Source organism: Halichoerus grypus, chromosome 7 (assembly GCF_964656455.1).
Source record: "Halichoerus grypus chromosome 7, mHalGry1.hap1.1, whole genome shotgun sequence".
NCBI classification, from domain to species: Eukaryota; Metazoa; Chordata; class Mammalia; order Carnivora; family Phocidae; genus Halichoerus; species Halichoerus grypus.
In genome coordinates this window covers 115,241,314-115,259,159 of record NC_135718.1, presented here as the reverse complement: position 1 = coordinate 115,259,159, position 17,846 = coordinate 115,241,314, and the positions used below count along the sequence as shown (strand labels likewise).

The 17,846-nt window shown below is 35.0% G+C and overlaps 1 protein-coding gene across 3 annotated transcripts in view; it reads right to left on the bottom strand.

The window, feature by feature from the left end:
• The window catches only part of ACBD6 (acyl-CoA binding domain containing 6), a 214,957-nt gene that overhangs the window by 127,648 nt on the left and 69,463 nt on the right, over positions 1 to 17,846 (bottom strand). Inside the window, exon 5 of one of the 3 annotated variants that reach the window (XR_013449867.1) lies at positions 14,963 to 15,045. The exons of the other annotated variants lie outside the window; for them this stretch is intronic. The gene's annotated coding sequence lies outside the window, so the exon portion shown is untranslated. The remainder of the gene's footprint in view (positions 1 to 14,962; positions 15,046 to 17,846) is intronic. 3 annotated transcript variants of the gene reach the window in all.

The window sequence follows — 17,846 nt, the reverse complement described above, 5'->3', positions numbered from 1 at the left end:
TAATAGGGAAAAGCTTCATCTGCTTTAACAAGTTTCCCTGGTACACTGATATAACACCTTGAGTAGATTTTCTCAGCCCTCTTCCTCTCCCCAGTTCCTTTTACACACTGACAGGCACAGATGTCCTGACTCAATTTTCAATAGCAGCACTGCAATAACGAGGTTATTTGCTATTGTCTATACAGAGGTTTCAAAAGATCAGGGCACAGCTTACTACTTGTCTTACAGGATAACATAATAAGTTGATTGCTACCCAAGTTTAAAATAGTGTGTGTGTGTGTGTGTGTGTGTGTGTGTGTGTGTGTGTACACACACATATATACATACATACACATATACACTAATGTAATTTTCTTAAAAACAGAAAGCAATTTTCTTAAGGGAAAGACAGAGCATCACAAAATTCAGAAATCTTTCACGAAATATTAGAAACAAAGATCAGGAACAAAAACTGGGAAGCATATTATACCCAGCACTATTCTAAGTATATTGGTGGACTACATTCATTCATGCTTTTCCAACAACTTCACAAAGAAACAGGTAAAGAGAGATTATATGACCTGCCAAATGGCATCACATTTATCACAGGTAGAACAAGAGCTAGAACTCACTCAGATCAACTGATTTTGTATATAGTACATTTTTCTATCATATCAAGCCACATCTCGACTAGTCAGCTAGTCTATTCTAGAATCTAATGCAGAAGTTCTTAACATGAGGTCTGTGAGTTCTCAAAAATAGTATACAGAATTGTGTAAATGTGTGTGCATTTTTCTGAGTGTGTTGCGTGTATGTGGGAGTATGGGAGCTTCAATGAAGAGTCTCAAAAAAACCAGTAATTCCCAAAAAGATCAGTAATTTGGAATACTATCAAAGAAACTGTTCTATATGGGGACTACATCTTCTGGACAGGCATAAAAGAATGCAATTTGAGTTCCAAAAATTATACTAGTATGTTTTATAACCTGCAGGGCCATAGCTTCCATTCATCAGAAATGAAAGCTATTGGCCTTAAGAGTCCTTCTATCTTAAAAGCCAATTTAAATACCTCATACCTTATAAAAAGCTATTTTCACTCAGAGGTAATTAACTTAAAACACCCCACTTTGGCATTAACCATCTAAGCTTTCCTTATGCGTGTGGTGTATTTAATTGAGCACCTACACATGCAAGACACTGGGCAAGATTCTGTTGATGACGTAAGGATAAACAAGAAACTTTATGTTCAATACATGTACAGTACAGTTGGGATGAGAAAAAAATATATATGATTAACATAAAGTAAAGATGGATCTTTAAAAAGGCCTATAAGAGTACAGAGTTCAGCTGGAAAAAATGAGGTAGACTTCCAAGAAGAAACAGGTTTAAAAGGAATGTGAAAAGGTCATTTTGCTGAGGAGAAAATGCTCTTCCAGATCACTTACTCTGAAAGAAAACAGAGAAGTCTGAGAATGGACAAGTATGACTTTTAAAATTAAGTCTGTATGTAATACCACTTTAGCTATACCTAACTCACAAAAAACACTGTTTCTGTGAAAGTGTATTAAAAATTCTGACTTGGGAATAATAGGGACCCTTTATTTTCATCCAATCCAGTAAGAAAGGCCCCTCTAATTTAAGAGGCAGCAACTCTAACTGCAAGAGAAAGGACTGTATCATTTTGAATCATAACAAAAAATGCACTATTCCCCAGTTGTTTTGAACTTGAAATCAATGGAGAATTGGTGGTGGGGCACAGAAAGGAAGGTAAAGAGGATCCTTTGGATACAGGTTACCCGTACCCAGTAATGCGTAAGGGTTATTCATAGATGGGGAGGACCCTTCTCAATCTATGAGGTCTTTCTTCCTGAATCCCAAATGTGTATATATACTTAGGCCTTAACCAGTGAAAGAGTAAATACAGTACAAACTTACTTAAATTTTTATTTAATATATTTCATATTTTCAATGTGTATTATGCATCACTTATATAAATTATTTTTATTTGGGCATATGAATATTTTGGAGGGCAGGAGCATTTTTTTCATCTGAATACCAGTTCATCATCTGTTGTTTATCACCATTAAATACGTCAGGCACATAGAGGACTTACAAAATGCTGCTTATGGGTACAATATACAATGTAAATTAAATATAAAAAAGAAATTCAGTAAAATCACCACAAATGTGCCACAAAGCTAAGTGACTAAGACAAAAAAGAAAAATAAGTGATACTCTTAGGTTTAGTTGCTAAGTCATCCCCACTCCAAGACTGACTCTAGTACTGCCAGCAACCAAGCTGTCTTTATACAATGTCACCACCTAGTGTCCAAAATGGAGAAACATCTGGAGCAACATCTTTCCACATCTCTTGCCTCCAACAAGATTATGTACAATTTATAAATCTAATTCTCTTTTCCTGTCTACATTCCCCTGTTAATACAGCATTCTGTAGGAAATCTTTCCCTCTATAACCATACTTACCTTAAATAAAACGTGCAAATGAATTCAACCATTACCAAATACAGTAGAGCTTAAACAAATGTTAGTGCTCTTTCACATCTTCTCACTTTATCTTCCTTTCTCTTACAATTTTTAGCCAGTTATCTCTCTCCCTCTCTTTGCTGAATTTGAGTGATAAAATTACCATATCCATTCTCTATGGATAAGCAAGAGTTATGGCCAAGATACTATCTTCAAAGATATCCCACATTATCCCTAGCAAAAGACAGAAAGTCTATCTCTCTACTCCAAATTTTCTGAAATTGACAGAAAATACAATTGTATATCTGAAGGGGAAAAAAACCCCACTGGTTTTCTTTGAAATTCTTTTGAAATATGAGGACACACCCTTATGGAAGAGAGGAGTGGTGTTTAAGTATGGTTGTCATTCATCAACCACAGGAAGAACAGATCCTTGCATACTCCTAAAAATGTTATCTGTACCACTTTCAATGAAGATTGTATTTTCCTATCAAAAGAGTATTTCAAACAAGCTTCACAGCAAGCCACCTAGAGTCCATTAGCTACTATTTCACCTCTTTTGTAGAATTAAAAAAACGCTTTTATGGGACTAGCTCAGAGAGATACATTCAATAAATATTTCAATTTATATATTAAACTCTCAATCAGAAAAAAAATAGTATGCCAGTAAACAGACAATGAAAAAATTCTTTACTGAATGAAGGAAAATACAAAATAGAGTAAGCCAATACTTACACAAACATAAACACATATAATTCCTCAAACTAAGAAATGTGTACCTTTGTGCTCTGTGGAGGTACACAAAGACCTTTAAAGGGATATGCAGGTATGAAAAACTTGAGTTAGAAAAAAAATTAAAATTTTAAGTGAATCAATTTTCAGCTCAACTTGTAAATAAATGCATTTTTTTCCCTTAACTGATCTACCTGGAGAGACTCCTGTGGTAACTATCTCATCGCCATGGTCCTTTTCAAATTTTCCTCTGTTCTGATCACTCCCCTCCTAGGTTATATCAGAAAGGCATATGCCTCTCTCCTTATTATGCTATTACTTCTAGGAAATATAAAAAAAAAAAAGACTTTGCTAAGACTTAGCAAATGACTATTAATTAAACCTGTTACTCTTTTGCTTAGAAATGCTCTGTAACTAATATACTAGGAAAGGTTTGGGGGAAAAAAAAATCAATCCTAGGTTGACTATCCCAAGATATAAAACCTTCCTTGGTACCAAACAAAGGGACAATTCTCGTTAAAAACTGGTGTTGGGAAACATTCTATAGCTAAGGTTAGAGGATGGAAGAGCTGAAATAAAACACAAAACAGACTGGATACTCCACTCTGTCTCATTTTAATAAAAAAAAAAATTCATCTGTTAAACTATTTCTAAAAGCCTCATTCATCTCATTAAGATACATTTTCAATTAAATTTTACTTATGTTTAATAATTACTTAACAATATTTATGATGTATGTTGATCAGCTGTGTAGAAACAATAACAATGATAACTCAAATGGGAAAAGATTTAATGCATAAAGTTTTGGGTTAGAGAAAATTAAATTTAAAGAAGTCCAACTTACATATATATTTTTGTTACAGAGAATTATGATTGTATGATAAGATTACACAAAATATATTACTTTAAAATAAAATTGTGTGGGAGAAGTAGAATAAAAGGAGAAAAAGGAATGATGTAAAATTTCTGTTAAAGACCTTGCTCATGTATTTTTTTTTAAGATTTATTTATTTAGAGAGAGACCGTGAGTGGGGGAGGGGCAGAGGGAGAGAGAAACTCAAGCAGACTTTGCGCTGGGCGTGGAGCCCGACAAGGGGTTCAATCTCACGACCCTGGGATCACAACTTGAGCAGAAACCAAGAGTCGGATGCTTAACCAACTACACCATCCAGGAACCCCTTGTTCATGTATTTTTAAATCAAGATCAGGATTTTATTTTATTTATTTTTATTTTTTTAAAGATTTTATTTATTTATTTGACAGAGACACAGCGAGAGAGGGAACACAAGCAGGGGGAGTAGGAGAGGGAGAAGCAGGCTTCCCCGAGGAGCAGGGAGCCTGATGCGGGGCTCGATCCCAGGACCCTGGGATCATGACCTGAGCCAAAGGCAGACACTTAACGACTGAGCCACCCAGGCGCCCCAAGATCAGGATTTTATTTTAGTTAAACTTTTTATTTTGAGACAACTAAAGATTCACATGCAACTATAAGAAATAATACAGAGAGATCTTGCGTACCATTTTCCCAGTTTCTCTCAATGGTAGTATATTCATGTATTTTATTTTATTTTATTTATTTATTTATTTTTTAAAGATTTTATTTATTTATTTGACAGAGAGAGAGAGAGCAAGAGCAGGAACACAAGCAGGGGGAGTGGGAGAGGGAGCAGCAGGCCTCCCGCCGAGCAGGGAGCCCGATGTGGGACTCGATCCCAGGACTCTGGGATCATGACCTGAGCTGAAGGCAGACGCTTAACGACTGAGCCACCCAGGCGCCCTATTCATGTATTTTAAAAAATGGATTATCATTGAGAGTATTTAGATTCATCTAAAAGATTTAAAATATCATTATTTATAAAATACCAGAAATTATGCTCTTTGTAATATACTTAAACTTTTAAATAAGAACTTTAGATGTTATCATAAGATTCTAAAGGAAAACATAGTCTTCCAAAATTCTCTTAGGGAGTGCAATAGCAAAAAGTTGCTTTGAGTGTCAAACTAGCCCAATATTCTATAAAGTAGAGGCCCAAAATAAGGAGTGGGCTAATCAACTAAGGATGGTCAAATAAAAGCACTACAGAAGAGCTGACATTATAGGCTAGCTTTGAAGAATGAATTGACCACCCAGCTGGGTTACTGAAGAATAGAAAGAAGAATATTCCAAAGAATAGAAAGAAAAGGAAAAGCATCAACAAAAAGAAGTGCTCAAGGGACCTAGCTATGGTAGGGTGTTGGGAAATAAATCAGAGAGATACCAGATACAGATCCAAAGAGCTACTTGATTCAGACACTAACCTCAGCATATCTAAAACAAACAGAAAACCCTGAAAAGGCAACTATCCTCAAGTAGGAGGTATGATTCGCAATGAACCATAGTAGGGGGAAAAGTCAGTGAGGCCAATTATGAACTGTGACCAAAAGAAACAATTAATTTGAGACAAAAAAAAAAGCATTCTGAGGTATCTCTCTACTGGGAGACAGTTTGTTCAAGAGGCCTCAATTAGGACCTTGGCTAAAGCAACTCTCAGAAAATGGTTCACCTTCTATTCACATATTCACAAATAGTCATCTAACTATTAATCTGTCTGGGTTCCTCAATACTCAGACCGAGGGTATGCAGGGTACCTAAGCACTTGTCTCACTACAAAGATACAGCCTTTGGTATTTTAGTTTACACCTCAGTTTCAAATGAGTTTTATTATTGCTACTCTGTCCCTGGAGTACGTATCTTTTTCTAGATCTTTGAGATTGAAGAATGAACATAAATTCACAGAAAAGACACTGTGAAGCTCTTTAGGAGCCAGTCTTTCTAAAATGAAAGCCTGTTGGCTGTCTTACAAAATTCAGGGGTACTGTTGCTGAATACTACTTCTTTGCAGGAATTTAAGTTCCTAATTTATTTGACTAATGTATGGTCAGAAGTTGTTAATCTGGGGGGCGCCCGGGTGGAGCAGTCAGTTATGCATCCAACTCTTGGTTTTGGCTCAGGTCGTGATCTCAGGGCCGTGAGATCGAGCCCCACGTCAGGCTCTACACTCGGTGTGGAGTCTGCTTAAGATTCTCTCCCTCTTCCTCTGCCTCTCCCTCCCAAGCTCTCTCTCTCCCTCTCTAAAATAAATAAATAAATCTTAAAAAAAAAGTTGTCAATCTGAAAGGTAAAGACTCGTTATTCTGTCCAAATACAATGTAAGGAAATAATGATGTCATGTCACTGATCTCATTTTGACTAGATTACCAACATTCTATCATTGTATGACAAATACAAAGCCCAAAGTCTAATGCTGATTCTTTTTTATACAACTTTTATGTATATTTTACATGTAAATGTATAATCTTTATTTTATATGTATCTATATATAACCTTTGATATGACTAAACTATCAATACTTTGGGAGCTGAGATAAAATGTCTACATAGAAATTAAGATACTCCGTATTTTTTAAAAAAGCATGTTTTAACTTACAAATATAAAAAAAAATTATATAAGCATATTTTAATTTTGCTTACAGTTGCCTTTCTCCTGAACAGGAAAAATTTGTTCTTACTCAAAGGTTTTTGGCAAAGCTGGTGTAAAGCTTATTTGGGAGAAGGAAATAGGTAAAGTCAGCTCCTAACTGAAGAATTAAATAGAGCTGTCATACCTAGCACATCAAAAATCCCCACTTTTAATTAATATCTAATTAAAATTTTGGATATTAAATTTCACCTTGTAAAACACTGTTTTCGAATCTCAATCTTACAAAGACCATAAATGATAATGTATACTATGATCCTCCCAGGTAAAATCTTATAAATAGTACCTCTTTTCTGAGATACCTTGGTCATATGCCCTTGAGAAGGCAAACAATGCTGGGGCAGTAACTATGCTCAAGAAGCCTAGCATTCAGATCAAGGCACTTAAGAAAGTGCTTTTGTTGTTGTTGTTGCTGTTTGTAGTGTTGTTCTTAAAATAATTCCTGAAATCCTAAATGGCAAAAAAGACCTTTAGAAATTGTTCATTAAGTTACCATATTTCCTTGATTCTAAAACACAATTTTTTTCATATTTTAACATTTCTGATGAATCTTATAATCTGTAACACCTTACAATTAATTAGCAGCATTTTTTTCTTTTCTTTTTTTTTTTTTAAAGATTTTATTTATTTATTTGAGAGAGAGAGAGAATGAGAGACAGAGAGCATGAGAGGGGGGAAGGTCAGAGGGAGAAGCAGACTCCCTGCCAAGCAGGGAGCCCGATGCGGAACTCGATCCCAGGACTCCAGGATCATGACCTGAGCTGAAGGCAGTCGCTTAACCAACTGAGCCACCCAGGCGCCCAGCAGCATTTTTTTCTTAATGGTATTTAAATAACGGTATTCTAAAACCAGGGGTGTTTTAGAGTCAATGAAGAAATAAAGTAGGTTCAAAATACACAGTGCCAAATGGACAGCTGAATGACTGAAAGAATTTATATACATTGAATCATAATCCTCCCACTCAGAGTGCTACTATATCTGCAACTGGTTTCAACCGGTTAGTTTTCCCTCTTCCTGTTATGCAGTAATGGCAATGTCTTCTCCACCAAATTGTAACTATTTTCGACTGGGTTATATATACAGCATACTTAATTCTATGTCTAGAAAATTTATTCATTTATTTATTTATTTTTAAGATTTTACTCATTTGACAGAAAAATGAGTGGGGAGTGGAGGGGCAAAGGGAGAAGCCGACTCCCCACTGAGCAGGGAGCCTGATGTGGGGCTCAATCCCAGGACCGTGAGATCATGACCTGAGCCGAAGGCAGACACTCAACCGACTGGGCCACCCAGGCACCCCTAGAAAATTCTTAAAAGCCTCAAATAAAAAGTTTTATTTCTTATCTTATTTATGTTGTTAATATGCTGTTAATGTATTTTTCTCACATTTTTGCAAGGAAGCAATAACAAAGGAAAGATCAATGTCCCAAGTACTTCTTGTATATAACTTGTTATTCTGGAAAAGTTATCTAGCCATGATTTATAGACAGTAGTTACTAAAAATGCATTTTCACCTCTTAAAACCTGCTTAACTCTAAAATAGTTGACTGAAAATTTCTGATACTTTAAATACCTGTACGAAAAAATGTATTTCAATTCTGATCAATCCCTGGAAAACCAGCGGCCACATCAGAAAAATCTATAGAATCCCTTGGCTAACAGGCTCTATAGAGCCGAGATACATTCTCAAACATTAAGGTAAGTCTAAAATCAATAAATTCAATTAATCCAAAAGAAGCATCACCATCAGTATACTGATAAATGAAAGACTATAGTTTCTAATTTTACCAGTAAAGCAAATTTTAAAAAACACTAAATGGAAGAAAAGGGATTTAAAAGTTTAAATGGAAAATATGCATTATGTTCATGTAATAACAACTATCGAAATTACTTTCACTAGTTGCAGAACACAAGGATTCCTCAATCATCTCAGGAGCAGTATAGTATAGCAACAGCAGAGTACTAATCATGTGACCCTGGGCAAGTAACCTCACCTCTCTGAGTCTCAGTTTCCTCATCTGTAAAATAGGGATATTAATACCTACATCTCATAGGATCATTCTGAAGATTAAATGAAATAATATATATAACACATGCAGTATGGTAACTAGCATATAATTAATGGTCAATAAATGTTAGTTGGTATTATTACCTTAAGATTTCAACATATGTTGTATGCTGGGTCCTTTCTCATATACCCTTATATAACATTATCAATTAATTCATCTAACAACTATTAATTAGACCTCTAAGGAAATAAAAATAAGCCAATGTGGATGGAACGGCGTCAGTAAGGGGGGGGGTGAGGGGAAAATGGCATTAGATAAGATGATGAGGGGCCCTGTGAGACATGTTAAGGAATTTTAGATTTTATCCTAAGTGCTATGAGAAACCATTAAAGAGCTTTAAGCAGGAGAGTGATATGATGATACGAGTTATAAATCCGGAGGAAACAGCAAAGGAAGAAGAAATCCATTCTGTACTGTCCTGGCCAAGAGATGATGACTGTTTAAGAGCAGTGACAGTGTTGCCAAAGGCATGACAGTGGTGACAATGAAAACTAGATGAATTTGGATTATTTTGGAACATGAAGAAACAGAATTTCCAATATATTAGGAATGAGGGGGAGAGAGAGCGTAGACCAATGTGACATAAGAGACCCAGGAACGACATACTTTACATAAAATACTGGTAAAATACTTACATAACATTTTATATTGGGTAAAATTTATAAATAAAACCATGTAATTAATGTTATAATGCCTTTTTCACACAGAATTCCAACTTCGACAAACACCAAGCATTTATTACCATATACAATGCAATCAGCAAAATTCTCATAAATTGAAAGGCAATGAAATGAACCAAAATTGCTTGCTTTCAGTATTGAGAGAACAGCTGATAATAATTAAATGAGAGTTAAGAAGATGACTTACAATTCTAGCATCTTTGCTACACTTTTAAAATATCTTCCTTTAAGTATGTCTGTAAAGCATTTTAACAGAGGAAAACATTTATTTATATTATGTATAATATATATACCTTTTATTATAATGAATAGAGTGTACCATAACTTTATGTATCTTTATATGTGCACACACACACACATACACTAAAAACTTTGTAAATGAGTCTAAGTGTCTAGCATTTCACAGATACTATATAGTGATAAGGATAAGATTAGAGAGGCAGACAGAAAAGAGACAACAAGGTGAGGAAAAGGAAGAGGGGGAAGAAAAAAGAAAGAAGAAAAGGAGAGAGGAGGAGAGGATGATGGTTTTTGTTGAGGAATGACTCCTTGTTCAGAAAGGGCTGTTGATCTACAAACAGGTGGATCTACCTATATGCTTGGTTGGCATCATGACACTGAGCACACAGGAGCTAAATAAAGCACGTAAGAAAAGGGTGGATATGAGAGCCAGGAGACTCTTACAACAGTTACTGTTTATGGCAAGACCTGCTTGTCCCAAGGGACCCATTTTCACATAATCTATAATTATCTCTTCGCTTTAATCGCCTTGTCATTCCTAAGGCTCTCCTGGGCACTGGAAGAGGAAAAGCTCATTAACTAAACCTTTTCTCCTCTCTCCAGCCACCCATGGCTTTTAATTGCTTGGTGTGTTATTATCTAGGAGTGCAACTGGGATCATTTTCATAAGAAAGGGAGGTAGAGAGGAGGAAGGGAGCCATGAGTCCCTGAGGTATGCACCACAGAAAAACCTTTGCTTTCTCAATTATTTATGCCAGCTGAGGTTTTACAGGCTGAATAAATCCATAACTCAAGTTCATTCTGAGCAGTCAGATTCTCAAGGGGGAGTTGCCCACTTGCCTATACACACTTGTGTAGTCCTCAAAGAATAACCAGAATGTAACAAGACATATGTCATCCAATTTATCACCTATCACCAAAGTGTTAACACAGTGTTGATCATGGGCAACACAGTGAAATAGGAAAGGATTTCACTACTACCAGCCAAACAGATGTAGGGAAGCAGGATAATCTTTCTGGTGCTGAGAAAAGCGGTATCAATGGTACAGTAGTATCCCAGAACGACTTAGCCAATTGAAAGCAAAAAAATCCAAATATTCAAATTTTAAAATTAAAATATGTATAACACATACTCTTGAAACTTTGGAGTCTTACATGGATTTGTCCAAACAGATTGCTATCTAACAATGTGAAGCTTTGAATAAATAACTGAATGGAATTTTATACCATCTGATTTTATAAATCACTTAATAAAACAATATATGTTGTAGCTTTTTCTCCAATTACACCTCTTTCAGGAAAATTTTAGAGTACAATTTATGTGTAAGGGATAAGCTTTTACGCTTTCATTCCAGTTCATATTTTTACCAAAAATACAAAATTAAAGCATAATCACTTTCATTGTAGTTTATTATATTTATATTATGCCACTTTATAATCAGAACTAAAGAGCAGCCAATCAAAAGATATTTATAAAATATTTTCAAAATCCAATGTTGTTTAAAAATTTTTAACTTTATAAGTCAATGATGAAAGCATCTCTTTAAAATTCTGCAGGCTTTTGTGTCTGACCACAGCAGTGACCTCTGGTATTTTCTGCCAAAACAGTTCATTTGTCTCACAGAACAACTAATCAATTCCAGAGCCCATCAATCATCTTAGTTGTATGCTGGTCTGGTCTTGCTTAGAGAAGGTCCAGATGGCTGCCTGTCTAAGTGGGATTAATAAAATTCTGATAGATTACATAGCATCAAACTACAAAATATAACAGGGAAGACCAAATCTTATTGCAGGGTAGATTGGACACTGTACATGCTTCATTTATTGTATTTTTAATTCTTGCCCTAATTTCTCAGTTTGTGTCAACTTCTAGATAAAACCTTCTAAGCATACAAGTCACCAAAAGTGATTTCTTGTTAAGTGAGTCAGTATATGTAGTGCAGAAGCATTTGACTCTTTGCAAAGCCCTATGCTTATTAATCAGAGCTTTTTCTGCCCATCTGCAGTATAAATGAAACACATCTGATCTTAAGATTAGAGCAACTGTCTGTGAGTTCAAAGATTTGTCACTCTCTTGTTTCTATAGTTCCAAACATAGATTCTAATAGTACTGGCTCTTCCTTTCTTATTTTCCATTTTCTCTTGCAAAAGCAAAAAACCTGTACTTAATTCTAGAACCAGACCAACATGTGATTTTAGCTCCTAACATAAGCCCTGTGCTCTGGGTCCCTGCTGTGGGAGTTCTGTGTTGAATAACAATACTAATAAAAGTTCACAGTTACATAGTAACTTATTTTGTGCTAGATACTATTCTAGGATGCCTGTGTATACTATTCATACAATCCACCTAAGTGTCATATAAGAAAGGTAATATAATTACCCCCATTTTGCAAATAAAGTAACTTGTCTAAGGTCACAGAGCTAGTAAGTGGTGGGACCAACATTGGAATGCTGGCAGTTTGGCTTCATAGTATTTTATATTTAATTAGCCTCACACTACATCTCCTCCATTACACTACAGAACAATTAACCAGCTTCATAATGAAAAACTGGTGTCAGGGGGTACTGGGGTGGCTCAGTCAGTTAAGCAGCCGACTCTTGATTTCGGCTCAGATCATGATCTCAGGGTTGTAAGATCCAGCCCCGCATCAAGCCCCACGTTGGGCTCTGCGCTTATCACGGAGTTGGCTTGTCCCTCTCCTGCCCCTCCCCTCCTCTCTAAAGTAAATAAAATCTTTAAAAAAATTGGTGTCAGGGCTCTAGAATATTAACACAGAGATCTGTACCTATGACATTATATTGTCACTTTCTGTGACAGATTAGAAATAAGGGTCAGAACCAAAACAGGCTCAGAATTGGCCCCAGTGGCCCTTGGCTCAAGCACATTAATAATAGAACAAAAATGGGCCTTACCTTATCACCTACAATGCACATTAGTCAGGAAAGCTGCCAGAACAATGGAGCCCAAGCCTTATTAAATGAGTTTATTAGATACTGATTTTCCTGATCTTTAAAAATTAAAAAAAAATTAGAAGACTATATATATTAAAATACCCAAAACAGACCTTCAATATACTTTTTTAGGGGCTCCTGGGAGGCACAGTCGGTTAAGCATCCGACTCTTGATTTCAGCTCAGGTCATGATCTCAGGGTCATGAGATCAAGTCCCGGTCAGGCTCCATGCTGAGCATGTGGATCTGCTTGGGATTCTCTCCCTTTTCTCTGCCCTTCCTGCTCATGCTCTCTCTCCCCCTCTCTAAAGTAAGTAAAGAAATAAATACAAAATACTTTTTTAGTGTTCTTTTTAAAAACATTGGTTCTACAGAACTTTTCCTTTCACCTAAGTTTACCATTTAACCTTTCTAAAGCTCTAAAACCTGTCACTTTCACCTCAGCTGAACTTAATTCTGCCAAGAAACTGCAATTAACATCAGTTAAAGCACAACTTCCTCTTGGAAAAATAAAACACCAAGTATATTTCACCTAAGTACAAGCAAAATTTGATTATATAAACTTCAACAAATAGCCTATATTCATTGTTGCAACTGCATTCTTATACTTCAGAAACAATAGGGATCACATCTGATCCTTTACTGAAATAATCCAACATTTCAGTTTAATTTTTATCATGACCTAGTTTATTATAATGGAATTCAGTTTAATTACAAAATGATTTCTCGAATATAAGACTAAGTGCTGTGATTTCTGATTTGCTATTAATAATGGCAAAATTAATGTCTGTAATAGTTAAAAGGCTTTCAGTGGTTCACATTCATGTTTCCTACTGTTTCATATCTTAATAATATGTTCCAGAATATAGAAAAAGACTAAAATTTAGATGACTTAAAAAAATAAGGCCAAGACAAAAAATCTTAGAAGAATGTGTCACATGACTTTAAAGCAGGACAAAATTCTTTTCCTGATTTTCACATAGTGCTGAAAGAAATATTATCAAAGAAATTTTATACATAACATATAAAATGTAAGATCCTTGTTAAATAATACAAGATGACCATTAAGAATTTTTAAAATTGTGGTTAAAAAAAACCCCACATAACATAAAATTTACCATTTTAACCATTTCTAAGTGTACAGTTCAGTAATGTTATTCACATTGTTGTACAACCAATCCCCAGAAATTTTTATCTTGCAAAACTGAAACCCTACACCCATTAAATAACAACTCCCCATTTCCCACTTCCTCCAGCTCCTGACAACTGCCATTCTACTTTTTGTTTCTATGAATTTGACTACTCTTGATACCTCCATATAAGAGGAATCATACTGTACTTATCTTTTTATGAATGGCTTATTTCACTTAGCATAATGTCCTTAAGGTTCATCCATGTTCTATAGCCTGTGTCAGAATTTCCTTCCTTTTTGAGACTGAATAAGATTCTATTATATGTATATATACCACATTTTGTTTATCCATTCTTCTGTCGATGGACATTTGGGTGGCTTCCACCTCTTGGCTATTATGAATAGTGCTGCTATGAACATGGGTGTGCAAATAGGTCTTTGAGATCCTGTTTTCAATTCTTTTGGATATAAAACCAGAAGCTGAATTGCTGGATCATACAGTAATCCTTTAATTTTTTGAGAATCCTTAACAATATTCTCTTTAGTGTACCATTTTATACTCAACATGATTTTTAATCTTTAAAAGAAATAATGCTAATTTCACAATGACAACAAAAAATTTAAAACTTTTTTTTTCTAAAAAAGAACATAAACATATTTAGAAATTGTATAAGCTTCATGGGACTGAATCAACACCTTCCCTTACATACTTCAGTTCAGACTGGAGCCATACTAAAAAAAAAAAAAAAAAAAAAAAAGGATAATGGCATTTTTATCAGTATTGTGAATAAACCTAAACACAAATATACACACACTCACACACACAAAGAAATAAGGTATTCTGAAAAAAACTAACACCAACAACAAAACCCCACAGCTTTAGATTGTGTGAGACACAAAACCTTGCCCTACCAACTACTTACGTGGTGGGAAAAGTTACTATCTGGCACTGACTCAGACACTTACTGATTTCAAAGATAATATACCTAAAAAATTCTTTCCTATTTATTATACTACTAGAGATACCACCAAATTAGTTTCATATTAAGAAAAAGTTTTTCACAGATGGAAGGTTTCAGAATTAAAAATACACACACACACACACACACACACACACACACGTATATACACATTTAGATGTATGTATCTCTATTATCAAAAACCAGAAGAGAAAGTACCTGATGATTTCTTCATGATACAGAGAACTAACAACCGGCCCACCAAAACCAGTATTTGCTTCTTTTCCTTTCTTCTCTGGTGACTGTAGGAGGAAAGAAGGTGAAAAAAAGACACATGCATTAAGGCAATGTGTATTTAAAATAGTTATAAAATACTACCTTGTTAAGTAATACTAAAGATTTGAGGTCCACCATTTTTCTAAGGCCTTAGTAACAATTTCAAGATGCTATCCAAAAGGCAAGATGACCCTCAGGTCATCAAACTAACGGAATGAGTACCCACTAGCAAACCAAGGTCATTTCACTACTGTGCTCTTGAGCCACTAAAGTCCACCATTCCCTTAGCTGATTATAAGATGTCAGCTTTGTTGACTGTGGAAAATATTGATGCTCAGTGTAGAAAAATGAAAATGAAATATGACCTATAATTATCAGATGTAAATGTGATCATGAAAATCATATCTAGTTAGCAAAATTAAAGTTTCCAAATAAGAAAAAAACTAAACTGTAGTAAAACTTCAAACTCAACCATAAAGAAAAATAAGTTAAATAAATAAATAAATAGAAAATAAAAATAAAAATAAATATTTTTAGGTGGCAAGAAGGAAGGAGAGAAGGTGGGAGAGGAAAGGAGGTTATGATCTAAAATAAATGAAAAAAGAAGCAAATTGTTATTGGAAGACTTTCCAAAATCAAATATTCAATAGGCCCTGACCCTCAATATTCTCAAAAAGCAGAAAATTAAGATTAGCAAAAGATGTGAACAGATACCCTACCAAAGAAGATACACAGATGGCAAATAAGCAAATGAAAAGATGTCCAATATCATACATTGTTACGGAAGTGCAAATTAAAACTGATGATATATTACTACACACCTCTCAGAATGGCTAAAATACAAAAGACTGATAACACCCAATGCTGGTAAAAATGTGAAACCACCAGGAACTCTCATTCATTGCTGGAGGAAATGCAAAATGGAACAGCTATTTTGGAAGATGGTCTGGCAGTTCTTCTAAAACTAAACTAAACATAATCTTACATATACATGATCCAGCAATCTTGTTTCTAGGTATTTATCCCCCAAAATTGAAAATTCATATCCACAAAACATCAATGTTTAAAGCAGTGTTGTTGTTTTTATAACTGGCAAAACCTAGAAGCAACCAAGATGTCCTTCAAATAAACTGGTGAACAAATAAACTGTGGAACATCTATACAATAGAATATTATTCTCTGATAAAAAGAAATGAGCTGTTCTACATTAAGAAAAATGACAGTAAACAACTAAAATCATTAATTAAAAAGGAGACTTTACAACTGATACCACAGAATTAAAAAAGGATTTTAAGAGACGACTGTGAACAATTATACACCTACGTTATATAACAAGTTGGATAACCTAGAAGAAATGCAAAAATTCCTAGACATATATAACCTACCATGATAAAATTCTTATGCTTAGAATAAGAATAAAAAATCTGAAGAGACCTATAACCATTAAAGAGATTGAATGAGAAATTTAAAATCTCCCAACAAAGAAAAGCCCAGGACTACAAGACTTCACCAAAGAATTTTACCAAACATTTAAAGAATTAACACCAATCCTTCTTAAACTCTTCCAGGGCGCCTGGGTGGCTCAGTCGTTAAGCGTCTGCCTTCAGCTCAGGTCATGATCCCAGGGTCCTGGGATCGAGCCCCACATCGGGGTCCCTGCTCAGCGGGAAGCCTGCTTCTCCCTCTCCTGCTCCCCCTGCTTGTGTTCCCCTCTCTCGCTGTGTCTCTGTCAAATAAATAAATAAAAATCTTTAAAAAAAAAAAAAAAAAACTCTTCCAAAAAACTGAAAAGGAGGCAACATGCCTGACCTCATTTTATGAGGTCAGCATTACCTTGATACCAAAGGCAGACACAGAAACTAGAAGAAAACTATAGAACAGTATCTGAGGAATACTGATGAAAAAATCCTCAACTAAATACTAGCAAATTGAGTACAGCAGTACATTAAAAGGATTATATACCATGACCAAGTGGGATTTATTCCGGTGAACTTAAGAATGGTATGGTTCAACACATGAAAATTGTTCAGTGGGATACACCACATTAACAAAATGAAGAAAAACTATGTGATCATCTCAATTGGTACAGAAAAAAGTATTTGACAAAATTCAACACCCTTTCATGATAAAAAAAAAAACAATAAACTAGAAATAGAAGGAAACTATTTCAACATAATAAAGGCCACATATGAAAGGCCCACAGCTAACCTCATACTCGACAGTAAAAAAAACTGAAAGCTTTTCCTTAAAGATCAGGAACAAGGCAAGGATGCCGACTCCTAACACTTCTATTCAACACAGTATTGGAAGTCCTAGCCAGAGCAATTAGGCAAAAAAAAAAAAAATGGTATCCAAATTGGAAAGGAAGAGGTAAAACGATCTCCAATCACAGATGACATGATCTTATACCTAAAGATCCCCTCTACATACACATACATAGACATACAAGAAACTGATAGAACTAATGAACAAATACAGCAAAGTTGCAGGATACAAATTAACACACTGAAATACGTAATGTCTGAGAGAGACAGAAGTAAGTAAGTTTTCTAATATTAAAAAGTGATCAGTGTTATGGAAAAAATGTGGGGAAGATAATTGCAATTTTAGGGCCTCCCAGAGAAGGTCATTTGAATAAAGACATAAAGGAAGTAAAAAAGTGAGCCTTGCAAATATCTGGGGGAGATTGTTTGATATATAGGAAACAGCTAGTACAAAGGCCCTATGTGAGGGTATGCTTAGAATGTTAGAAAACTTAAGTGTTCTTTGCTGAAGGCTAATTAATATGTTTTAGGGGGCAAGACTAGGGGCAAGAACACAAAGTTGT